Source organism: Uranotaenia lowii, chromosome 2 (assembly GCF_029784155.1).
Source record: "Uranotaenia lowii strain MFRU-FL chromosome 2, ASM2978415v1, whole genome shotgun sequence".
Classification (NCBI taxonomy): Eukaryota; Metazoa; Arthropoda; class Insecta; order Diptera; family Culicidae; genus Uranotaenia; species Uranotaenia lowii.
The window spans coordinates 307,285,140-307,306,843 of record NC_073692.1 but is presented as its reverse complement, the minus strand read 5'-3'; the positions used below and the strand labels follow the sequence as shown (position 1 = coordinate 307,306,843).

Below are 21,704 nucleotides of genomic sequence, written 5' to 3'. Positions count from 1 at the left end.
ACTTACCGGAAAACGATACGATCTACCTGCACTACCAGATGCAAGCATATCTACATGTGTACGTTGAAGCCCTTCTGGATGATACCAACCAAGTGTTGTTCAAAACGTTGTGAATTCGAAACGAGTGAAGAATGAATTACTAATGTTTTGTGTAAGGTTGGGGTTTGTGATTGTTTTTCATTGTAAATTAATTGAGTGCCAGGAATGAGTGTTTTCGCAATGTGATTTACAGTGGCTCGTAAAAATTGATAAGACTTGACTTTAAAAATCGTTTAAAAAATCTTGAATTCAAATCTTCTTCATGGTATTAAAAATTTGGCGGAATAGCTAAAATTTTATTCAACTCAAAATTTTCTAAAATCAATTGGCAAGATACTTTTTTGACATATTATTTAAAATATCGTACCTTATCGTTAACTTACTTCTACAATATTTGTTTTCGGTTTAAATGTAACGACCGAAAGACAGTTTCAAATTCAATAGTTTTGACAGTAGATATCACTTGAAAATCAAGAGGTTTATGCTTATTTCTAAAACTGTATATGTCTTCCAAGAAAAATTCCTAATGAACACAAGCTTTTATAAAGAAAAAAATCTTGAAATATTAACAACGGTTTATTGTAACGTTTAAACCCTTTAATGCAATTTTTTTTAAATGAGTATACCAATTATTGGTTTAGTAAAATAATATCATTGAAGTTCGAATAACATAACTGAACAGGTTTAAAGCCGTTACTTCTAGTCTTATAAAAGTTATGGTCCATTAAAATTGAATTTTTTTTTTAATTATTGTTAGTTTTTAACATGATTAAGCAAATTTCTTGCATATATTGTTTATATGATGCAGGGAGATGTTTGTAATCGATTCAGATTGAAAAAATTTGTAAAAACTCTCATATCTGAAAAAAATAGCAAATTTCCAAAAAAAAAATCATAAACATTATTAAATTTAATATCTGCCATTTTTCTGTTTATTTTCTTAAATCTCTCACATACCATCGACTGGGGCATCATGCAACACATATAATCATAATGCTAGTACATCTGAAGTTTTAAGGTTTATGGGGCATAAGATTGATGTAGTAAGAAATATTATTGGTTTCATCAGTTATTTTTTTATCTACAAAAACTTGGGATTTTCACTCTACTAAGAAAACAAACTTTTTTCCAAAAAAAAATCAAATGAAAACGTTTGAAAATTTATACTTTTTGATATATTTGTTTAATGACATCACGTATAAAGCACCAATTGCATTAATTTTTGTTTTAATTAATAATTTTTTTTATTATTTCTGTCAAAAATATGTTTAAAGAAAAAGCATAAAAGTGCTGCATACATTTAGGAGTAAACATACAATAAAAAAAACTTCTGACACGAATGCTACAAGTATGGTAAAGTGTCGTAAATAAATATGAAAAAATCAACTAGCTGAAATCATGAAAATCAATTTTTGGGTGGATGGAATTTTTAAATAAACAAACGCCTGATGCAAAACAGTTATATTCCAGCTTATGGAAAAGAGATTTAAATTGTGAAACTGTGATTTGCATTTTGATGCATTTTCGGCCCAGCCTGATAACTGTATTATATAAATAATGTTTTGAAAAAATGGTTGGTCGTACGAAAAATATCTTTACAACAACAGTGCTGGAATAGGATAAAAAAGCAATATAAAGTTTGTATGTGATCTTATTGATCCAATCCGTCATACTGTGTAAAGTTTTTTTTAATTATTCCAGAAGGGTGGTAACTTCAAGACCATACTGTCAATGTGTAGTTATTTTACAGAGAAAAAACACACCCAAGGAACTCTGATGCTATAAAAACGATTTTTTTTTTTGAAAAATAAGCCCATTTCCAGTTTTCTTATGTTTTTCGAAGATGTGGTTTTTTACAACTGCTGAAACAGTCAAACATAATTTACATGATTTCACTTAAGTCTTAATGTGGGGTTGGTTTTTAGAGGGTTAGTAAAATTAAATAATTGTTATTTTTTTCATAAAGTAACAAATTTAAAACAGATATGCAAACATCGAAATGCAAGAATTATTTTTTCGTTAGTGTAAATCATTTCCTGATAAATCCTGTTATTTAAATGTGAAAAATGTTAAAAAAAATGCAAAAACATGACATGAAGAGATACTAATTGTTTTTAAGTTATAACCTTGAAATATATTTTAGTTAAAATTTTCATGATATATTTTTGATATGATTTTGACATAAAGCATCTCTGGATCTCATTCTTTTCCTTATTAAAAGGAAATTACAGTCACTTGATAATTTCAATTAAGAAGATGAATTTAAGTTTCAAGAATCACATTTTACATTTGTCTGTCTTAAATCTACCACTTTTTTTATATGACGGTATTGTAAAACAGAAATAAAATATTAAACACTACGCATCGGAAATAATCGGATTCACAACAAGATCAGCGTCAATATTGTTTCCAGATAATTTAAACAATTGTAATTAAAATTAAAAGTTTTAATCTAGTTTCAGCTTCTTTATAAAAGTTGCAATGATTATTCCAATTGCAATTAAGAAAAGTATTATCTTCACGAGATAAAAGTGTTTTTTTGTGCATATGTTCACATAACTGATTTTGAAGGATTTTGGCGTCAAAAATTCAAATATTTTGTCAGATTTTGTAACTATAGCTGGTGAAAATTTCTAAATTTACCATTTTTTAGTGAAATCTTTCATTGCATTGGTAGCTTTTATTATTTATTTAACAGCATAAGTTTCTTCTTAAAAACTTAAAACTGATTTTAAATCTTTTTATTATCTTCTATTTTATGAAGGATCCGCATTTTGTCCAAATCTTCTTGTTTCAGAGATACAATACATTGAAATGCTTTAGAAAATTAGTGTAATCCCGCAGTTATTTAAAAAACATATATTTACAAAAAAAATAACAATTTCAAACTTAAGGACGGTTGAAACTATTTGATATTAACGATTTAAATTTATTTAACATCTTCGTTGAAGACTTCCAATATCATTTAGATTCGAAATTTCTTTGAAATTTCATCAAATTCCTGGATTATACTAGAACAGGCAAAAAACTGAAAACTAATGTGTATTTATCGCTAAAGTCAAAATCACTTGCAGTCATCGAGAAAGTTGACCATTGATTTTGAAGGTTTATTTTTAAAATATTTATAATCTTTTATAGTTCCTTCTATAAAATGCTCAAATTTATTTTAAGAGTGTTTATCTATTTTCAAATGTTAGCTTTGAATTTCCGAAACGAAAGCTGAGATAATAAATTTTAATGCATATTTAAATGCAGCTTTCCGAATCAGTCTAAATCAGCTCTTAATTTTTTCTTACCTGAATTTTTTTTTCTTTTGTAGTGTTATCAAAAATTTGTGCATAAGAATCAACTTTCTCGACTGCGAAGGATTTTCTATTGAGAAAAATGTTGTAAGTAGTATTGAATTTGGGAATCTATTATCCTTCCTCCTTTTAATTGTTTTTTTCATTTTAAATTTAAATAAACAGAGTTTCTAAAATAACCTATGGATTGATATGGAGTGATTAAGAATCTTCTGCTTAAGTTTGGTATAAATCAACCTAGCTGAAAATTTATAAAACTTTTTTATTTAAGAAATGGGGCACTTTCTTTTGCAAATAGCTTATTTTTTTAGTGATCGGATATTCAAAATTTTGATAGCATTTTGAAGCCTGTGAAAAGAACTACCAGGCCTACTAATTTAAAATTTAAAATTAACGTGTTTTTATTTATTATTCACAAAAATAATAATAACAATAAAAATATTGCAAAAAATAATTTTGCACAGTTTCCTTCAAAATCCGTCATTGTCAAAATGATAGCTGACAAAGCTGATTTTTCAAAAAATTGCTGTGTGTAAGTGGGGGAAAAGTATGCAAACACTGTTAAAAATGTCCACAAAGTTCAAATCAAGCATTGGAGTGAAGCTGAAGCACATGATCGGCAACTACGCTTAAGGGTCATCAGGGAAGTTAAGTCTCGTACCAGTATTTTTAATATTGAATTAGCAAAAAACCAAGTGTAGAAAACACAGAAATGTACATTTATTTTTTTCTGATTTGCTGAAAGTGTTTCCTGGTTATGAGTCATTCAAACCTAACCTCAAACAACAATTTTTCGCTAGTTCCAGAGCTCGTAAGCTGTATAGCCAGGCTATTACACATGAACACATCTGATAAACAAAAAACTTATGAAAAACCCTGTTTCAAACAAATTCCAGCGTTTGAATCCTATACCATATCTGCTCGTGGCAAGCTCCCTAGCATATTAAAGTATGTATTTGCTGGTTGTTCTTAGAAAAATATAATGATTTGCCAAGATTCTTCTCCTGTGGAAAAATAACAACAATTTTCAGAACGAAAACTTGGGTTTCCGCTGTTTTTAAAAGACTAAAAGTAGTAATCTTGTATGTACACTTCGCAACCTACGATCTTAACTAGAGATGTACCGAATAGTGGTATTCGGCGAACGGCCGAACGGCCTTTCTGATTTTCAAAATGTCACCAATAACTGAAAAGACATCAGATGACTAGTCGCTTCTAGGGCGTTTATCCCTAAAGAGATTGCGTTCCTGAGAAATCTGGGACAAAACATGTCGAAACAGGTGCCAAGCTATTTGAATTTGCTTCTTTGATTTAGAATTAGATGACTGGCTGGACATCCCAGCCAGAATTGACTTATCTAAAATCTTTACTGGATTTATGAGCAAGCTTGAATATATCCATAAAATCTGGAATATACTATTATCAAAGTATAAAGCGATACTTGTCAGCATTCTCCTGTACGATCTACAGTGGAAGATACGCCGATACACCTTAGATGTTTTGCTGAAACCATAAGTTTTTAATGATTTTGTAGCTTTTACAACATTTCTTTTGGTTATTTTATAATTTATCCTAAGTCATTTGAAAAATTTTACAAGTCTGTAGTAGATATTCGGCCTATTCGGCGTATTCGGCCGAATACTTAGCTCAACTATTCGGTGAGTCGAATATTCGGCTTAACGGTTTTTCGGCGGTATTCGGCGCCGAATATTCGGTCGACCGAATATTCGGTACATCTCTAATCTTAACTAACCGATTAAACAATAATATACAGTAGAAAAATGAATCAAAATTCGTTGTGCCACTGTTGAAGCATTTTATACCTATGTTCAAATTTTTATCAAGAATCTCGGACTCTTAAAGCCACAATCCCCGAAACTTGAATATGTGTTCAAATTTTGGCTTGGTTTTTCGACTGGATGAAGAAAACAGCCTATTTTTGATTTGGGGAAAAATTGGATAAAAGACAAATAAACGTCTAAGATAATGATATGAGTGTTTTAAACTAAGTCTTTTTGAATGATTTCTGGAAGAGTGGCAGCCTTTATTATCCTTATTTTCTTAAAATTTAACTAATTAAAGTGTTCAGTCATTGGATCACAGAAAACGCCAATGTTTCAATTATTGAACGTTCAATCTTGCAGTACTCGTTTCGTAAAGAAATACATGTACCAGTTATTGAACAAACATCGGTTGGTGTTTGGAAATATAAACAAACTGTTTCTTGGTTGCTAGCTCAACCAAAATCGCCCCTGCAAGTCATACTATCAATCGATATACCCCTGAATATATGCAATGATATTCAATGTTTACCTGTTCAATAATTAGAACATTGCCTGTTCAATATTTGAATCATTGTGTTTAATCATTGCGACAAAAGTAATTTTGAATAAAAATGCTTAAATAATAATTTTTAAAAATATTTTCACGAAAAAAATATATCGATTCGAAGCAGAGAAATAAGCTTAAGCTACGCTATCAAAATTTTATCAGAAAACCCTTTCGTTATTATTTATTGGCCACAAATGTGTTGAATCCCAAAGATGGTGTTCAATATATAGTGTTCTTACCCTATAAGTTTGAAAAACTGATCAATATCAGGACTGTTAAAAGTGGGTGCCGGCCGGTGGGAGATTTCAACAATAAAGTAGAATTTTTTTTCACAAAAAAAGATAAATAATTTTTCATTAATTCATTTATTCATATTAATTGTTCATTTAATTTTTAAACGAATAATCATAAGTGTGCCGTTGTTTTTATCATAGAATGCAAGAGTAAGAGTTAACCTATGTACATATGTAGAACAGAAGACGCTCCGATTGTTCCCGTACAACTCAACCACCTGATAGATTTCCAGAAGCAATAAACCATTTACCCGTTTTTTCCATCCCCAAGGAAAACACCACAACAGTTTCATCGGTGATAAATTTAGTATCGCGTCAGTCATTCCGATACGACTGACTCTGAGGATTGGAAAATTGTCGATAATTGAAGCTATCAAGCAATCCCTCGTCTCCAATTGGAGGGGGCCACGACACTTGCGATAGGGGTTCTTAAGGTCAAAAGTCGCTTGGCGGATAAATTGAATTGACATAAAATTTTCTCTAAATTTGCAAGTGGGATGCAAGGAATCCCAATTAAAAATAAGTGGAGTTTCGAAAGTTTTCCACACAAAAGTTCCATTCATGCTATGCTACGGATCAATCTTCATTCATTCAATCGCTTCCAAGTTGATGGTTTCGTGTCACACCGGACCGATAAAATCGAACCGACCGAAAGTGATCTGTCGACCCCCCATTTAATGAAGCTCGCTTAGCTAGCTGTAAGTTTGACGTTTTATTTTCGCTTCATTCTAGCACCGGCCGTGGCTGATGCCAAGTGTTGAATGATTCGATTCACGATTGACACTTCTCCTCCGGCATTGTTGTTGTTGGAACCCCCTGTGGGGGTGAATTGGGTATCAAAGTCCTGGATCTGATCCAAGGGGTTGGCGGTGGGAAATTGAACAAACCGCACGATTCTGGCTAAAGTGGTTGACCACGATTCAATTGATTGGCCCCGGCGACTCTGGACTGGGGAGATAACAGACACTGAACGGTGTGTTTTGTGGAAGAACTTAAGGAAAAAACAAATGTATAGTAAGTAAATAAGTTATAACAAATGTATAGTATAAGGCTTATTTTTGCACGGGTACAACGTAGAACTTTTCCGAATTTATTTCAATCAAAAACTTTCGATTCTTTAAACAAGTATCTCATTTAAACAAAATTCTTTATAACATCTGTTAAAAAATGTTTTTTTTTCAGTAATTAATAATTTAAGAGGTGTTTATTCTCATAAATTTCGACATTAGGATTACTTAATTGAAATAATTTATCCATAAATAGTATATGGTTTAAAGCTGAGATAGTTCTAAACGTACTGAAATAAGCTACTCATTAGTTTTTTCATGCGCTATTCGATTTTGCGACCCATTTATAAAATGCTGAAATTCGTATAAAGTTGAGTAAAACAATCAAAATGTGTTTGTTGTTATTAATTAATTAAATAAATTTTGATCTTGCCTTACAGCCAAAGTATTATTTAGTATTTATCGGTGTCAATATGGCGCGTATTTAATACATTAAGTTGGTAATTTGTAACACCAGTGAATTCTGTGATAATATTTATTTTTTGGAATTTTTCAATTTGGATAATTGAATTTAATATATAGAAAAAAAATTTTCATTTGCTGAAAAAACTCAGCTTTAACGCATAAACTCGCTTATTCCTCTTAAACCATTATTTGCGATTCTCTTAGTTGGAGCATAACTACGCACTTGTCCATACATTTGATCACATCCTGCCAGATTAAAATATCATCTATAATGTTAAAATCGGTTTTAAAATTCTTAAGATCCATTTGGAAGGGTCTAAATTATCTAAGTCAATTTAAATCGGTTTAAGCTTCAAAATAATTTATTGTCTTCAGACTTCTCAACTGCAAAAACATGAGAAAAACATTGGTTAAGAAGTTTACAAAATTTGAAATCACAATTTAGTGTCAAATGGAATGTTCTTATCAATAGGAGAGAATGACGAGGCTTGTTCTTATATTCTTTCTTCCATAATATCTCTTAAAAAATTAAACAACTTGCCGTCTATTTCATTTTAGACAGCATAAAATCTCAAGTTTATATGCACCAAAAATTAAAACGATACTTGTTCGCGTAGATGATTTGGAACTTTGAAAAACCCTAAACTTTAAAAAATTATGATATTTTCAAAGTAAATATATAGCTCTATTTTTTTTTTTTAACTTGAAGGAGACTTCATGTTTTGTTCAAGGGATCCTTGGCTTTGTAAAAAAAGAGAAATATTAAAGGACGACTGACTTGGCCACCGTTTCTGTTATATCACACATTCTTCAAAAAAGAGAATTCCAAATTTTTCCACAACTTTTATATCAGTGTGTACTTTGAGGCGAAGAATTCAACTTTTCAGACAAAATCGATCTTATGTATGTTTTTTGCCTTTCTTACAGAAAGGTATAGTTATCGGTCGATTTGGGAGATCCTTAATTATGGGTCTTAGATATACCTTTATAGGTACCTATCGAATCAGCTCGACGAGTTCAGACGATGTCAGTGTATTTGTGTGTGCTGGTGTGATTTTTTGTAAACATTGTCCACACGTTTTTGCAAAACTGGGAAGTACAATGAAAATGATTTTCGTCTTAAAAAATTTGATTTTTTTCCCTCTTCAATGTATAAAAGAAAGAAAAAAAAAACAAAATAGTTTGAAAAATAAATTTTCATAGTAATTATCATTAAATAATCACTCCAAAAAACGTGTCAGTTTGGCTTGCTAGCCACAACCAGCAATCACTAAAATCAAGATTATTGTATATATGACGTCACATTATATGTGACGTCATAGATACGCGCTTGCTATCTGAAAGTATGGATCTGTCGATGTGTGAGAGGGAGAACAGACTGGCTTCACTCCCACTCAGGTTAGATGTCATCGTGACAGACGCCGTGTGGGAGGAAGACGAAAAGTCAAATTTTCCCGACCAATAATTTTTTTTTTAATTTTTATGGATCAGTTTGATACCGATCCATTACAAAAATTTCAGAACCGAAGCCCCGAATTTGAATCATAAAAGTGGTTTTCACTAAGGGGTACTACCCCGAAATTGATGAAGTCGTTGATGAGTACGTCATGCCCACACTGCATGGTACGGAAGCGATAGTAACTTCGCCAACATTATATTCAGGCACAGATTGCTCTGAGAAGGGGAAAACAACACGGGTACGCGGACGATGTATGTCCTCTCATCTTCTCACATGCCGTTCGTGCTTACGAAGCTTTTTCTTAAGCAGCAACGACAGGAGAGTATTTCGCCCGTGGAAGCAAATGAAATCTATTAAGACAAATGCTACTGAATCCTCTCGAGCTTTAAGCTCTCGGGCTTGTTTTTTTGTTCCCTTTTCTCTTCCTCTCTTCAGATCTAACGTTGCGTTGTTGTTGTTGGGGTTGGTGTCTAGAGAAAAACGATGACGGCTTGGAGGTCAATCTGAACTTTCACTTGCTGAAGCCAATGGAAGATGACAACCAAACAGTAGCGCCACCAAGCCCTCCATGGTAGAGTTTGAAGCATTTGGGATTTTTTTGGAACATGCATATAACGCTAAAAAGCTAATAATCATTATTGACAAAGTTGAAGAAACAGAAAAAAACATTTTCGCCAGGTTGACCAAATACAAAAATGACAAAATCGACAAAATTGAAAAAATTGACTAAATAGACCAATTTGACAAAATTGACGAAATTGACAAACTTGACATAATTCATTGATTTGACAAAATTCACTTAGTTGAAAAAATCATAAAATTTGATGAAATTTATAAAATTGACAAAATCGGGAAAATTGGTCGATAAAATTCACAGAATTGACAAGATTGACAAAATTAACAACATTGAAAAAAATGACAAAATTGACAAAATTGACAAAATTGAAAAAATTAACAAAATTGACAAAAGAGATGACAAAATCGACAAAATTCACTAAATTGACAAAATTGACAAGATTGATAAAACTGACAAAATTGAAAAAAAAATGGCTAAATTAACGATGACAAAATCGAAAAAATTCACTAAACTGACAAGATTGATAAAACTGACAAAAATCGACAAAATTGACAAAATTGACCAAATTGACCAAATCGACCAAATTGACAAACTTGGCCTAATTCATTGATTTGACAAAATTCACTTAGCTGAAAAAATCATAACAATCTATAATATTTATAAAATTGAAAAAATCGAGAAAATTGGCAGAGTTGACAAAATTGACGATGAAAAAATCGACAAAATTCACTGAATTGACAAAATTGACAAGATTGATAAAACTGACAAAAATCGACAAAATTGACAAAATTGACCAAAACGACCAAATTGTTAAAATTAACAAAATTGACAAAGACAAAATCGACAAAATTCACTTTATTTAAAAAATTGACAAAATTGACTGGCGAAATTTACAAAATTGACCCAATTGACCAAATTGACAAAATTGACAAGATTGACAAATTGACAAAATTGACAAACTTGACAAAATCGAAGACAATTGACAAAATTGAGAAAATTGGCCAAATTGACAATGACAAAATCGACAAAATGCACTTAATTAACAAAGCTGACAAAATTGACAAGATTGACGAATTTGAAAAAATTGACAGAATTTTCAAATTTGAAAAAGTTGACAAAATCATGAAAATTGTTAAAATCGACAAAATCTAGAAAATTGGTTAAATTGACAAAATTTACTAACTAACAATGCTGACAAAATCATGAAAATTAATAAAATTGACATTATTGACAAAATGGAAAAAATGACCAAATTACCAAAATTAACGAAATAGACAAAATCAACAAAACAGAATAAAAATCTCAAAATAACAAAATTAAAAATACTACGCTTTCAAAATTTTCAATATTATTAATTTTCAAAATTTATTCTACCGATTTTCTACATTTTGGTATCGTATTTTACTCTAGCAATTGAAATTTTATCCAATAATTTTATCTATGTATTTGTTTCCTCTACTTGAGAGGTTGAATTATTTGAAATACATGGTCAGGTATCTTTTTTTAAATTGTATTCTTAATTTTTATACCCCTTCCATTTTGAAGATATCATATGCTGTAACTCCAAAAGGAGTAAATTGAGTTAGATTATAATGTCATAGAAACGGAATCATACATGATATTCCAGAATCTAGTTATTCAAAAATCTCCAATTAGTTGCAAATAAGGTTATTTATATGAAATTTATGATTATATTAAAAATACTTTTATCCTATTAAAAACTTTGAATCTTTATTTCCTGAATTCATTTTGGATTTATTGCGTATGAAATTCATTAATCATAATTCATAATTCATTTTGTTTTATATGTAGGTACCCAAATATAATTTACAGACTGTAAGAAAGGCTACAATCCACTGTCAAGTGTATTAAATCGGGTTTTATTAGCAGTTTTCATATTATTATTGATCATTGGAATAATATTAGTTAAATCGTGCTCAACAATTATCAAGATCTATTAAGTTTTTTTTTTTTTTTTTTTGAACACTAGAAATCAATTAAACCCATTACAAAAATTTCAAAAACTCTTTCTTAAAAGTTGAAAGTATGCAACTGTTTTGAAAGTGTGAAATTTTGTAATTAGTACTAACGATTGACATACCAAAAAAAAATTAAATAATTTTTTTCAATTTGGGAAACATTTAGGATGGTGGAAAAAGATCTTCTAGTCACATTTTGTATAATTTTTCAACCAAAGTTCTAAAATTTGATATTTTTGTTGTTTTGCTCTCTCATGTTTCAAGAACATTAAATCTTTTAAAAACCATTCTGGTTTCAAAATATAGCTAAGGAATCGAGACATCCCCGGGATCAAGACTTTTCACTCTTCCCTATAGACACGGAAAATGACTGAACTGATAAAAGTGAAATTTGGTATCCGATGGACAGTTGGGAGATGGTTTCTATCTCTCAGGACCGTAGGAAGAACCGACTCATGGGGGGGGGGGGGGGGGGGTAGTTGGTGACTTATTTTTGCTTATAATTTTTTGCCCAACAATTCACGAATACAAAAAAAAAAACTAATTGTCTTTGTAACTCTATGATTATTCATTTTTAAGTACTTTGACATTGAAAGTTTTCAAACCAAAAAATAGCTTTTGAAAATTGGCTCTGGACCTAGAAGGTGAGCTAAATTCGCTTTCATCGATGGTTTAAATCGTTGATTTTTTTTAAGAGTCAAATAGATCAAACTTAGTTGATTTGGGCATAAAATAAACTTTTTTTTTAGGACGGTCTTCCTTTTCTTGAAAAAAGTTTATTCTATACTCGAACCAAACAAGCCGAATCTTCCAAACTATTTAGCAAGTTAAAAGATTGTAACCTTTGAAGGTAATAAATCTTATTTTCAAAAAAAAGTGAGAGAAAAAATGATCAGATTTTCGGATCAAATTTTGTTGATGCAAACATGAACCAAATTAATGATTTTAGTATGAAAAATGGATTAAAAAACTGCAATATTAACTAATTGCGGACCAAATACAAGATATCTCGTTTTTTTGCTTGCCGATATTATGCTCCATTAAAAAGCATAATTCAAACTTTATGAATCATATGGTGAAACCTCATTCTACAAAATTAAACATAACACTTGACGTTACTCAAATATCTGTATTAAATTAGCAGAATTATGATTCTGGATTTCTGAAACATAAAATGCTGAATTTTGGTGTCTTAAATGTGTTTCTAATATTAAACAATGCCCTAGGAAAATAAAGAATTTTGTGCAGAATTTTTAGATGAAGATGTTTCTTTAACAGCAAGTATTTTTCGTTATGAAAATCCTGTGCATGATTTTTTGGTTTTTTCGGATAAAACAAAGAATGAAAATTCTACCGTTTATTTGGGATTTTCAATTGAATTTGGAGTGTCCATTTCCCGGCCATTTTTACATTCCTTGGATTCGGGAAATCTCATCATGCTATTCCCGGGAATTCCAAGGATCCCGGGAAAAATTTAAATAGGATATTACAACCCCTTTCTACTGCATATGTACTGCATATCTCAAAACTTCAATAAGCAATTATAAAACAAAAAAAACTTTTTGTTTATTTTTTAAGCTTCAAACGTTTTAAATCCAAAAAACTATTTTAAAGAATTTCGACTTCATTTGCATAAAATTCTTAGTTAGAGGGGAACAAAGTCAATTCCACTAGCGATTTTTTTTTTCATTTCTGTTACAATTCATACTGCAGACGATCAAAACAATACTGATTTTTTAAAAATCACTTTATTCAAAAAAAAAAAACTACGTGAAAACTACTACAGTATAAAGTGTATTTCATGGCAAAAAAAATTTTCCATCGTTTTCCGGGTTTCAGGAATTTCTGAAATCGATTGATTCCCGGGAATTCCCGGGATTAAATTAAACTGTGGTTACAAACTAATTTTGAATAAAAATTGAAATCTGGAAATTGAATTGACAAGCAATCTTAACACATTAAGGACCACGAAGAAATCTTTGACGAGAAACACTGAAACTCGGCATTCTATATCTCAGAAACCCCTGGCCTTAATTTTACAAATTTAGCATTTTGAAGTTAAGGCAAATGTTTGCAAATGTCAGTTTTGTGGAATAATTTTTAACACTCAAATTCAGTCGATTCAAGCTATACTTCGAAGTGTAGTACACTGGCAAGCGAAAAAACGAGATATCTCGTATTCGGTCCACAATGTGTTAAGTTCATGATCTCTTGAATTCCTCAACAATTTATGTTGATTATAAAATTTATTTACAAGTTTACCCTTTTTCTGAATTTTGAATCTGCATTTTGAATCTGAATTCTGAACCTGAATTCAAATGTTGCGCCTTGAAACTGTGTCCGAATTTTCATACAATTTCTGAAATAACCAAAAAAGTTTATTTTCGAACCTTCTTCTTAATCAAAATTTTTTGAGCTAAGTTTTAGACCCCTCTTTCATGAATCTATGATTTAAACTCTGTAGTCAAGGTATAATCTAAATTCATAATTGAAATGATTTATTTTTAATCTATATTGTGAATCAGAATTAAAATATGGATTTCAAATGATCTGAATTTGACCTTTCAATTTTGGATTGCCATTTCGAAGGTAAATATTATTGAATATTGTGTAAGAATTAAGTTTAAGAACTTCGAGTTTAAATATAATACAAAATCTCTCATTTTTCATATCCGGAAAACGATTATCAAAATATTGAAAATGCATATGATCTCGAAAAACATTTGAAATGAAATGCAAAACCAAATTTGAAACAGAATTTCAAAGCAACTTTTCTTTTCTAATTTCTTATGGTCAAACGAACTGAAAATCAAGTATCCGGAACTGGATACAGAATCCGAAAGACAAAAATAAGAAGTCAGTTTTGGTTATGGGAATAATGGAACCAGAACCTCCGAAATGGGTTTAATTTATTTCAAAGTTTTATATTCAGACCTGAATTTCGATGAACAAGTGAGGAAATTTTGAAATAGTCTAGCAGAAATTTGAACTTGGGGTGGATTTTTGAGGTTTGCCATTAATTGAAAATTAGAGAAAAAAAAATCCAAAAGCCTAAACATGTTCAGAGAAAATAATTTTGTGAAATTCGATAATGAAGCATTTCGGGTTCAATGATTCAGGTGGATGTGAGTAGTCCCCAAACCCCCCCCCCCCCCCCCCCGGATAATTTTTGCATGATTTACACATGAAAACTTTTTTCAATCAAAAGATAAAGCCAAATTGTGTTCTACAAAAATGTAGTTAACAATTCTTAAGGCAATTTTACCGAAGACACCACATATAAATGACAATTTGCAAGTTAAGCACGATTGTTTTTAATGTTGAAATGTAAGGGTATGTCGAAAATTGCAGTAACAAGAAACATGTATTCTAAGCATTTATATAAAATTTAAATGCACACATTTTTTTCTCAGAACGCAAACTTGTAACTGGAGGCGCTCGTCAGTTATAAACGATTCTCCAGGGTAAACTTGTACTTTTAAACTGTCATATTTCGGATTGGTGCAAATAAAAAATTATTATATGACGGAATTATTAAGTTCATATATCAAATATTTCAATTATGTAAGTTTGGTAATTTTTTTTTTTAAACTCGATAGAAAATATTCTACAGTTTGTAAAATTTAAATACCTACAAATTAACACATTTGAAGAGCCTTTGAAAAAGAACATCCCCATTTATCGTGCAATAGTCGAATTTTTATGATTTTTTTTTATTGCTTGAGTCCATCTTAAATAAACGTTTACACATTTTTTCGCTTCGCTTTGAAATTAAAAATTAATTAAAAATATCAGTAATTTTAATATTTATTTTTTTGGAAGCTTTACTAAATGTGCCAAATTGTTTTTTAAAATTTCGTCATGGATTGAGGCAACAACAAAACATTGAATATATGACTTTTGCTCGTGAAATCGGGATGTTTTATTGAAATGTGGTAATTTGTAATGGAGAATTAAAAACTTTGGATTTTTTTTTTTAGTTATCAAAACAACGTATCTCTCATAATTTCACTATCAAATATTTTGAATTTCAACTAAATGATGCCGTCATAAAATCTACGTCGTATGAAACAAAATGTAAACAAAGAGTATTATTACGGACAAAAACTGACATAAACTAGTCACAGCTTCTTTCCATTCAGAATATTTGTAGCCTGGACAACATATTCTATATGTGAAATACAAATTTTAATGTTGTTTTGATAATTTTTGCAGCAGTTTTCTGTGAACTCTTAAGATGTTTCATACGACGTAATGAATACTCACGTGAAAAATAGTTAATGATCTCCACCAACCTTAGTTAGGACAGTTTGAAAAGTACAAGGTTTTGCTAATGAATTTTTCCCAACTAACAAATGCCTCCAGATGCAAGTTGAATCTTTGACAGAAAAATGTCGCATTTATATTTTATACTAATGCACAACACATGTTTCTTGTATGAATCCATTCACAAAAGTAAGAACCAAAATACTGTTATGTTCGATACACCTTAACATTTCAACATTTAAAAAATCATAACTCGCTTACGAATTGTCATATATTTGTAGTGTCTTCGGTAAAATTGGCCTCAGAAATTATTAACTTCATTTTTGTAGAATACAATTCGGCTCTGTCTTTTACTGCAAAAAGTTTTCATGTGTAAATCATGCAAAATGACATACTCAAATATTTGCTTTAAGAATGTTAAAGCGCATGGATTGATGTGCATTTTTGTTGAAGATACTTTTTATCTATCTAATTATTTTCGTTAAAAATTTTGTCTCGATAAAGTTCTGTTCTGGACCACTGTACAATGTTAATCTAGGTTATTTCGAGAGATTTTTTTTAAAAATTTCAATCAAAGAGAATACTCAAAAAGGTATTTGTTTAGAATTAAATATTCGAATAACTGCAACCGGTCCGGTCTAGAGAATAGCATTCACGTCTTAGGATATGATATCGAATCTCGGTCACGGTATATCTACATTGTACTATTTGTGTGGGCTAGTGGTTTTAGCGATTAGTCATCATATTCTCGATAGATATATGGTAAGGTTAAGTAATGAGATCTTTTCAAAGAATCGTGAATTTTTACAGAGATCCTATTTGTGTGTGTTCGATTTTCCTTAAGATATTCATCTATTGCAAAATTAAGTTGCGTAGAAATATTGATCCAAATCGACTAATAAGACATTTTCAATTACCATCGCAAAACCGTAAACAAGGCAACGCAAAACACACAACGCAAGTAACAAAACAAATTAATTCGGACGGCAGTTTGGTTAGTCCGTAAATATTATCAAATCAAATTTGTTGCACAGACATTTTAATAACTTTGCTAGCACTTTTGCGATTATTAAATGTAATACATCAAATTAAAGGTTATAAATAAGGCTATCTTTTTATGTAAAGTTTATATCGAAAATATTTTTTTTTCTATTTACTGCTGATTTTAAGCTCTCAAATTGTAAGTAAATTTTCTTTACAAGTTGGTAGTTTATGAATTTTTAAATTTTTTCGGTTTGATTTAGTCAATTATCTAAAACAGGTTAGCCAGAAAGTTGTATATATGTTGATTCGATATTAATGATTTAAGCATTCTAAAAGTAAATTAATTTACGATCTCTTTATCGATCTCTTCATCCTTGACTGGATCTTCAAGAAAATCTCACCCATAAAGATAAAGCGTGGCACAAATCAATTGATGAATTGGCATTGTGATAAAGTGACGGATAGCTAACTTAAAGGGCTAAAGTTCAATTCAATTTTTTTTTAGTTAACTCAAATGACTTAAGATCGTTTATTTTTTATTTTGTGGAAAAATTTAGTCCTTTCATCAAGGATATATCACCTCCACTTTTGTAGCTATCTGCTATTTTGGTAAGCTTAAATCAATCATTTTATCGAGTTTATTGGTTTCAATAATTCTTATACCAAGTATTTCACTTTTACCCTAAAAAATAATGAAGAAAGGCTACATTTTTAATCTATGGAAATATAATTGTTTTTTCTTCAACATCTCCTTTCAAGACACCGTGACCACACCTTCGACCAAACCAAACTGCTACGATATCCGTTAGAACTTGCAATGGCGCTGATTTGGAAGATGAGGGGATGAATGAGGTCTAACTGAAGTGAGTTGAGCTATTTGAACTAGCAGTGTCGCCATTATTCGAGGTATTGAGTGACGTTTGCCGCTATCCATTTGTTTGCTACTGCAAATACGCGCCCCACTGCATCGGCGAAACTCGCCGAGGAATTAATTCCTGAGCTCTAAATTGTTTTTCTATGCTAATCAAGGTGGTGGGAATATGCAATTGCGAAATTGCTGCGGCAAAATGAAGGATGACCTCTGCTGGGACTCTCCGGCGCTGCCTGATGGATGAGCAAATCGAGAAAGGTCATTTAAATTAGCTTGATGCAGTTCATGTTTAATGAATGTCCGAAGTACATTCCTACCGAGGGAAATGCTTTCAAGGTGATTAATTTCAACGGATTTCCTTGACCAGAATTGAAAGTTAATTAACTGTTCTTTTTTTAAATACTAGATCCAACAGAATTTCATTTCTTGTAATCATACCTTGAAGAAATCATCAATATGATTATTTGAATCACGACCTTTGTAATTCCATTCCGGTCATATTTAACTGTTTCCTTTCTCGAAGATTGCGACCTTCACTTACTTACTCTTTTCTAAAGTAGGTAGTACGCACAACTTTAATCCCCTGTCCGGTATGCAAAATTGCACAAACCGAGCGACGAACTACTCTGGTTCAACTGCCATTCAAGGTTTTGTTTTTTGTGTCATCCGCGTTCTAAAAATATTCTCCCCCGCCATCCATCCATTACAAGGTAGGATGTAGGGTGGCCTGAGTGGCCATTCATCAGCGAGAAAACGCATTCCTGCAACTGTAAAAATATGCACACGAGCAGCAAAAAACAATGAGGGGACAGATGAAAAAAGGAGGATACAATTTATGGGACCAGCTGGCACACATTTCCGTTCGGAAATAATTGCAAAAATCAATAAACGCATCTTTTTGAATTGATTTAGTAAATTCTTGTAGGTAAACCTGGCATTTTTACAATAAAACTAAAGTAGTAAATAACTTCGGATGGATTTTCGAATGCCGTTGACGTTGATCGTTTGCAAGAAAAAACATTAAATTATCTTATTGTCCTCTAGTTGAGTTAAACGTTATTAAAATAAAGAATAAATATATTTTTAAAAACTTCATCAAGAGTCTTAAAATTCTAAAAGTCGTTGAAAAGTTTAACTATTTTTTTCTACTTTTTTTACATTTTAGTAAGTTTCACTCAATGAATGAAATTTTTCTGGTTTTGTTTGTTCAGCAATTTGTTGGTTTTATCTAGATTCACAAGTTTTCTCACGATATTTAAAGAAAGTTTCAAAAGACTTTTGAAATATAAACTTTATTTGAACACGTTATATTTTTAAAAGTTGTCACTTTTGTCAATAAATTTATTTAAAAATTCCTTATAAATTTTTGTAGGTTTATATATGTACTTGCTGAAACCGGCATTCTGAAATGTTTACCTAAGGATAAATTACATTTTCTTTTCATTAGTTGCCAGTGAATCAAACAGTGTATTTGGTATATTTTTGCTTAAAATTCCACATATCAACTTCATGACTCATAGTTTTTGCCTGAATTTTTTTAGCTTTGTCTATATTTGCTGGCTCCTATATTTTTGGAATCCTATACGTATTGAAACTGTTCCAATTGATGGAAACGAAGTTTTTCACTATTGATTCTGAAAATGTTTTTTTAAACCCTCAGATATCCACTTTGTTTTTCACTGAAAAATTTGAAGAAGCTTAGTTTTATGAAAACAAACAACTTTTGTTCGAAGAAAAATAAATTTTAAAAATTGCATAAGCACAGGGGCTAAAGAACTTAACTTCAAGTCCTCTTTCGGTTGTAGTTTTTGCTCATTCCAACCAATTTTTCTAAAATGTTGATATATAATAACGCTTTTTCAAGGCTATATTTTTATGTAGCTATTGTTAAAAATAGGCTTAGAAACAACTGAGATATTTCTACTGATATGGAAAGTAAACATTTTGTATATTTTTCGAATTGTTTAACTTTCCCAACCCCGCCTTTAGACAGGGTTTATGTTTCATCTCTTCTTTCTTACTTAAGATTTTTTTCAAAAAATAAATCCAAAATGGTGATAGCTCTTTGATTTAACATATTTTTATGAGATAAAAAAACAAATTAACCAAAGATTTCTGATTCTACCTATTTGATAATTTTTTGAAAAATAGGTTCTTTTACAGTTTTCTCATGTTTTAAAGATTCTCTTAGATGTTTCTTTTGACAACTGCTAATTAGAGAGTTTTCAGTAACTAGGATTGAAAGATAAACATATTATAAGATTTTCGATCGACTGGTAATTGGATGTTATATTTTTTATTCACGTCACTTCAGTCTTTTATTTTTGAGATGATATTATATTTACTCCAACGTTTTAAGACTGGTTAGTCTCATCTTCAGGGTAACTACAAAAATTGTGAATACTTTATTTTAAAAACACTAGTGATTTTTTAATTTAAGTAAATTTAAGTAAGATAAGACTAATCAGTCTTGAAATGTTGAAGTAAATAAAATATCATCTCAAAAATAAAAGACTGAATTGCCGTAAATAAAAAAAAGATAAACATATTTTTAATCATTAAGCGAAAAAAAAACTCCGTTCAAATGCGGCACCAGGATTAAAAATAAAAAAAAATCACCGGTCGATCTCAACACATTTGTTCTCCAACCATTTGTAGTTTTGCTCAGCGTTTCTCTAATATAATGTATTTATTGAATTTCTGTCAAAAAAATGAGGGCATAATAGCCATACGAGGCAAGACGATCTTTCAGTTTTGAGCAAGTTGTTTCAAGTTTTTTCTAAGCGAACCTACTTTTAAATTTTTTTTTCCTATTTAGATATGTAACATCGTTTAAAATATTTGAATTCTCATTTTGTTCATGCATGTTTTCTTAATAAAACAACAATTTAATTTCATGTGGCAAAATCACAACTGGTTTTTATTCAGGGGCAATTAAACTTCGTGGAGGGCCTGAAACATTTAAATTCGGCTTTTATGATTCTTTTTTTATTTTGGTCATTAATTTGGATCTGCAGTTTAAGTTTAGGTTTTATCGATAAGACTCAGCATCTCGAGGATCTTGAAGTAAAACATCATTATAAACATTGTTTTTTACAATCTATTTGGTAAAAATTGCAACTTTCAACAAAAACTCAAATTTCAAGTGTTTGTACTCTAAACATACAGCGGTTCATGAAAATGTTTTCGATTTTGATTTAGTTACTTACTTTCATAAAGAGACAAAACAAGTGGTGTCAAGTGTTGAACGTTGTTATTTATCTTTTGAATTATTTTTTAACATTGTGTTTTCAAATAAGTATCTACAATATACATCAATGATTAAATAAAACGATTATCAATGCATTGGATGCTAAACTCAGATATACTGGTTCAAATGTTATTTAAAAAAATGTTTTAAAGCCCAATTATACTTTGAAATCATAAGGATTTATTTAGGAAACAAATATTTTATCTTAATTTAGAGCTTGGAATAAAGTGATAATTCTGAGTTGATGTTCTTCAATTGACTTCAGAGTTCTTACTTTTTGAATTTTAATTCCTTAGTTTGTTCATTTTCGTATTGATTATTTCCTATCGAAGTGCCTCTAGAAAAAACAAAAATATTTTTACGGAGTTATCCTACCCAGAATTTATCTTCATTTTGTTATTTGTGAATTTGAATTTTTATTTTGCATTTAATTATAAATCTCATGTGAGGTTCTGATTTTAAATAGAGTTTATTTTCTTGATTTCTTGCAAATCGTAGTAATTATATCAAAATTTATCAATCAAGTAGACTTACAACACATACTTGAGTCAAATTTTGCACTTTTTAAGCAAAAATATAGGTTTAAATGAAGGTTTCCAGAATTTTTTCAGCAGCTATACGGGTCGATTTAATCCGGGCTATGTTATGCAAAAATCAGGCAAAATCAGGGCTTTGATTTCAAAATTGTCGACCAAAATTCCGGGCAGTATCCAGGCAAATTTTGTCAAAACCCAAGAATTAATAAACTTAAAACAAGAAAGAAAATTAAAAAAAAAATTCATCAAAACTTAACAGCACATGTATTTCATGTTGTATTTTAGGCTTCCAAAAAATCTTTCAAGACTATTTTTATGAAAATGGCACAGAAAATTCTGTTTTGG

The 21,704-nt window shown here is 30.4% G+C and overlaps 1 protein-coding gene across 2 annotated transcripts in view; it reads left to right on the top strand.

Annotated features, from left to right (window-relative positions):
* Positions 1-21,704, top strand: part of LOC129748880 (adenylate cyclase type 2) — a 289,164-nt gene that overhangs the window by 41,278 nt on the left and 226,182 nt on the right. The window lies entirely within an intron of this gene.